The following is a 6311-nucleotide window of genomic DNA, read 5'->3' on the forward strand; positions in this document are numbered from 1 at the left end:
GAAAGTTGGCTTTGAGATACTATCAGGATAGTTGGCCATATAGTAATCCCAATAACGTAGTAGATATTCAATCTCTCTCTCCTATCACGTAGGTAAAACTAACATGTATTTGTTTCATAATTTTGTGTAACTCAACAAATGTATCTAAAATTACCCTAACTCATAAACCAATGACAATAGATTGTCATTGGTATCTTACTATAAAAAATTCAAAAAAAAATAGTTATGAGTCATACAAATATGACAATAGATTGTCATATTAGTATCTTACTATAAAAAATTTAAAAAAAAATAGTTATGAGTCATACAAGCCCATCAGAGGCAGTATTAAGATCTGTAAAACTCGTAAAATCATTCATTTTGTCTTTCTAGAATATGAGCTATATTATCACCCATATAGGCAATCACGCACAAATATCTGAATCAAAATAGAACATCAAAATGCCATTGAAAAAGTACTCTTGCGTTAGGCCATCATTAAACAATATTTCTAGACCTCATGTTTCAGTTTTCAGAGGTAAATTGTACGTAACCATGTATCCTCAGTAATCATACAACATGTGTGCATTACGATTAGGTTTCGGGTTCTGCCCATCGGCAAGGGTCAAGGGAGTTATTTATCTAATAATACCCGTCAATTATTTGGACATTAGTATAGCCAGTAGGATGAGGAGATCATCTCAGGAGAACATGCCAGATGACTCACCATCCAAAGCCCATAGTTATGCATGACCAAGGGTAAAGGAGACTTATTTATAAAAAACACAACAAGAGCATCCATCATATACTATTCCTAGTAGTTAGGCACAGTCTCGTATCATAACTAATCCAGCATTCCATGAATGAGGGAGTTTAGGGCATCCATAGAATAAAATCAGAGCAAACATGAACAACATTCTTTCATCTCCAACATATGGGCAACTTGCAAATATAAAAATAATCAACCCACAAAAGGCGGTGGCTTCCTTATTGGTATGTTTCAAAGGAGAACTTGATATAGCAAATGGCCTACTCCTCATCATGGGGGATGTATAAACATGAGCTACATCCCTGGATGATACAATATAAGGGTTTATTAATATCCAACACTATTTCTTCCCTAACATATCTAGGATGGTAACTTGCAATATAACAACAACAACAGGCAATAGCTTCCTTATTGGTATGTTTTAAAGAAGCCCTTGAGATAGAAGCAACGACGACATAATAATGCATTAAAATTATTATGGGAACACTCTCTTTGGTAGTTGTATTCCATATACACATGCACTAGTAATAGTGCACAACACAGTGAAGATAGATCTCGAAGATAGATCAGAACTAATGATCTCAGTATGATAGAGAAGATTGCCAAACTTGTCTATATATAGTACCCAAGGTTGGTTGGCCACCCTACAAGGTTATATCATAGGTTGTTAGAATTATAGGATGGTCTCCACCCTACAAGATGGTAACCTAAGTTTGGTAACTCTAAACCTAAGTGGAAAATAATAACTAGAAAAAGATTTCCTTCTAGCACAATCTCGCCCAATCTAAGCTATAATATCTAGTCAATCTCCTACCTGAGTTATAGGTGATACCATACTCCAATAATGGACCACGGATGTAATTCAACACTTACATCCCTACCTCTAGAGGCTAATTTGAGAACCAGCTCAATACACCAACTGCAAATATAATTTTTGATCATGTATTGCCAAGAAAATCAAACTCTTCATAAGCTTCCTGCACTCCTTCACATCCACCAAGGGAGAAGTGCCTTCTCTAGAAAAACTCTACATCAACCTCCATGGGGGTGCCAATTACACGCAGCAATACCAAATGAAGCCTTTGTTGAGAAATGAAGATGCAATCTATTAGCTCCTTCCAGACCTCAATTCCTAAATAAGAATGTATAAGCCCAAGGTCTATCATTTTAAACTCTAAACTCAGCAACTCCTTTGCCTACAAGATCTTCTCCTTTGCCTACTCTCAGCAACTCCTTTGCCTACAAGATCATCCTCATAAAGGAGTATGATGATTTACATGCTTTACACTCAAAGAAAATATAAAGTATATATGTGTTGAGCTTTTAGAAAGGCCAAGTGTCTATCCACTAGTACTAAGCTCGAGGGGGATAGCTCGTATAATACCTTTCAAAGTCACAAAACTTGGTAGCTTCTCAGTATATACCTCCTCCTTGAGATGTTCATTTAAAATGGCTGACTTCACATCCATCTGAATCATGTTTCATGAGTAGCCAAATCTAGGATTGTGCTAGCTTTGGAGGTAAATGTCTCCTGAAAGTCAAATTCCTCAACCTATTCAAAACCCTTTACCATTAGATATATAATTAGTCTTAGAAACCATAAATGACCTTGCATTTCTCTAGATGAGATCTGCAAGATCCCAAGTCGAGTTCTTCATCCAGTTCGGATCTTCATGTGCTTTCTCCAAACATGTTAGATCCTGCACTTATATCTTAGCTATAAGAGCAACGTTGACAATGTTTTCTTGATCCCTCATATGTTTCTCAATTCTCTTTAATTGGAAACAGTTGTTGGCTCATCTTTTAAAGCTAGGGAGATTTCACATTAAAAAGTTGCTTCACCCACTTTGGATATGGCATTCTCCTCCTTTGTGCTTTAGCATACCCGTCATCTTCATCTTTTGATTTTACCTCTTTTTTAGAATGAGTGCAAGCATCCCCTTTGTGATGGAGAAGTGGGAGCTTGAAACTACTGCTATATCTTTGTTGATGGATAAAGTGGATGGAGCCTCCTCCCTCAAATGATGGGGTTGTTCAACAAACAACACATCATGGCTCACTATAAGAATCTTCCTTGCCTTGAGGTCCTAGAGTTGGTGACCCTTTGACTCCATGTTATACCTTAGTAAGATACACCCTTTTCTCTCAAATCCTACTTGGACATGTACATCACAATCATAATCACATCCAAATGCTCTAAGATATGATAATGAAGGTTTCTTACCAAAGTAAGCTTGTTGAGGGGTCATCCTCTTCATTACCTTGGTATAACTCTTATTGATGAGTATGTGCACCATAGCGTTAATAACTACCTTGGCCCAAAAGTATTCAACACTCTTTTCCCCTTGAGCATACTCCTTGCTATCTCCACAATTGTATGGTTCTTACATCAACAACTCCATTTTGCTAAGGATTATAGTCAAATGTCTATTGATCCCCTGCTCCTTGTAACAGAAATTGAATTCACTTAATGTAAATTCTCCACCCTGATCTATTGATCCCCTACTCCTTGCAATATTTATTAAATTCATTTGATGTATCCTAGCCTGTGAAAAACTTCTTTAACTTCTTTCTTGTCTCATTCTCAAAACCACCTTATGTCATACTTTAAACTCCAAAAGCACATGCCTTAACTCCAAGAAAGTAGACCTGCATCTTAGTAACATAAAAGAGGAAGAACCACCCACTATAGTGCTAGGTGTCTTATTACAAATACTAGCATGTACAAACTCTAGAGGAGACTTAACTCTTGCTACTCTCTTTTACAGAAAAGGTAGTGGCCACACCTTGCCCACACCATCATAAAAGATTCACATGCATCTGACATCTTTAAAAATGCTGGTAGGTGCTCTACAATCCCAAACTTCTACATCTCTTTTTCAAGTCCAAATAGTTCAAGTGTTAAATCTCTCATGCCATAACCTACTAATGCCACCTACTAATGCCTACATCATATTGGATAGAAAAGGCTAATATTATTGTGCCCAGTTCCTCTTTCAAACATTTCCATTTGCATCCAAGATAATTGCACCAGCTTGATGAAAGTGAACCACATCAAGTCATGGTTTGTAATGACCACAAATGGAAAAAATCGAGAGTAGATTTTGTTTAATATATAGTGCATAGAGGACATTCGGCACTAAAGTGAACCACATCAAGTCATGGTCTGTAATGACCACAAATGGAAAAAATCGAGAGTAGATTTTGTTTAATATATAGTGCATAGAGGACATTCGGCACTACATAGAGGACACTTGGACAACTCTTTAGTATCACCATTGCTTAACATAAAAGAAATAGTACATGTGTCTTTTGTTGGGCATTTGGCATCATTTTTTACTGCTACTAGGATGGCCTTTCCTACTTGCTCTAGAGATAAATACCAATCCTTCCAACTAGGGATATGATCCATTCTCAATGATGAACCATAGGGGGAAGAGTATTCTACCTTTGCACAAATTTGTTTGATTATTACAAAGATCTCTAAGTTCACTTACTTAATTTCTACAAACATAAGTTCACTTCAACACTCTTGCTAGGCTCCTTTTTGGTGCGCTTCAAGGTGCCATTATTCTCATATACTTCCCTCTTTATGCACTTTAAATGGATATGTCCAAGTTTCTCACGGTAGAAGCATTTCATCATCTTCTTCTTCTTCTTTCCAATCAAAGAAGAGAGGTTACACAAGAGTCCATCCCCTCACCTTTCTTTGTACTTACTCAAAAGGTGAAATCATCACCATATCTAGCCTTTTGATGCATCTTGTACTCAGAAACATAGCATTAAACTCCTCAAAAGTCAAAATAGGTCTTCTCACCTGAGTGTTCAAAGAAGTGACCAAACAATTAAATTTTTAGGGTAAGATCTTGATCTATTTGTTGGGCCAGATTTTCATATAACTTGTTAATCATAATGGCTACCAATTAATCTTGAAAATTCTTGATCCTTGAAATAATTACTCCCTTGCTTCTCCATCAAAGAGGTTATGCTAGTTGATTCTCAAGGTTTTGAATCCTTTTCTAATTTATCACCTCATAACTGGTTCCATGTCTTCACAAATTGTCATCTCATATTGTTCCCTGTCTGATTTGTTATTCCACAAAGCTAGTGATGCCTCTACATTGTAATAATCATCCATCAAAGAGGTTATGCTAGTTGATTCTCAAGGTTTTGAATCCTTTTCTAATTTATCACCTCATAACTGGTTCCATGTCTTCACGAATTGTCATCTCATATTGTTCCCTGTCTGATTTGTTATTCCACAAAGCCAGTGATGCCTCTACATTGTAATAATCGTATGTTGAATCATAACATGATCAGTGACACCGGATGGCACACAGAGTATTCACATCCCCTCTCCTCCATGCTAAAACAAGATGTTGGAGATGTTGGATCCACAAGATCCAAAATTGGCTATGGTCTCCTATCATCCCCAATAGTGGTCTCCCACAACTTATAAAGGACAAAATTAACCTCAACTTGAACTTCCCCTTTCCTCCATGCTAAAACAAGATGTTGGAGATGTTGGATCCACAAGATCCAAAATTGGCTATGGTCTCCTATCATCCCCAATAATGGTCTCCCACAATTAACCTCAACTTGAACTTCCAGAGTCTATAGTTAGTCCCATCATCTAACTTACATTAAATAATAATGGTCAAGCCCTTCCAATTGTGTTATCTATAGGTTGACCCATATCTTTGAATTTGCTACCATTGAGACTATGATCTAATACCATGTAAGAAAATACAACTTGTGCATTCACATAAATAGTTGAATCTGTCTCATAAGATAAAAACTTAATGCAAGAGAGATGGAGAACAATACTGAATTATTGTTGCAAACTGAATTACAAAAAATTGATTGATGTTTGCTTGGTCGTGCACTTCAACAAGGAGTTTTAATGGTAGTCCAAGTAGACTCTGAGATATAGGATGTCATACACTAGTAAGGGTGCACAAGACAATGAAGATACTTAATTGATGATCTCAATATAGCAGAGGAGGTGGCCAAACTTGTCTATATATAGTACCCAGAGTTGGTTATGTTTAATAGGTCAACCAACAACAATAGCCCACTATTGGTACTATATAACAATAAAGGGGCCAAATTTATCTATATATATAGTAACCATGGTTGGTTGTATCATAGTTCAGCCCACTGCCCACCATGGGTACTATATATAATAGAGGAGGTTGCTAAACTTATCTATATATAACCTAGGATTGGTTGTATTGTAATTTTGGCCCACGCAGATGGACTAAAGCGATTGCATCATCTAATTAGGGAAATATTAGACTAAAAAACATACCATAGATGGACTAAAGTGATCACATCATCTAATTAGGAAAATATTAGACTAAACAACATACCATAGGTCTTGGTGCAACTTTTAGGCCCATACATGACGCGGATCAGACAACAATAATACCATAGGCCTTGGTGCAACTTTTGGGGGCATACAAGGTTGTCTATGTGCCTGTTTTAGGCCTCACACAACCTCACGATAGTGTGTCTCAAGAAGATCTCCTTCTACCATTGAGTGCAATCTGTCAACCTACAC

The sequence above is a fragment of the Cibotium barometz genome, chromosome 59 (genome assembly GCF_041138505.1).
Source record: "Cibotium barometz isolate CiBa-2024 chromosome 59, ASM4113850v1, whole genome shotgun sequence".
Classification (NCBI taxonomy): domain Eukaryota; kingdom Viridiplantae; phylum Streptophyta; class Polypodiopsida; order Cyatheales; family Cibotiaceae; genus Cibotium; species Cibotium barometz.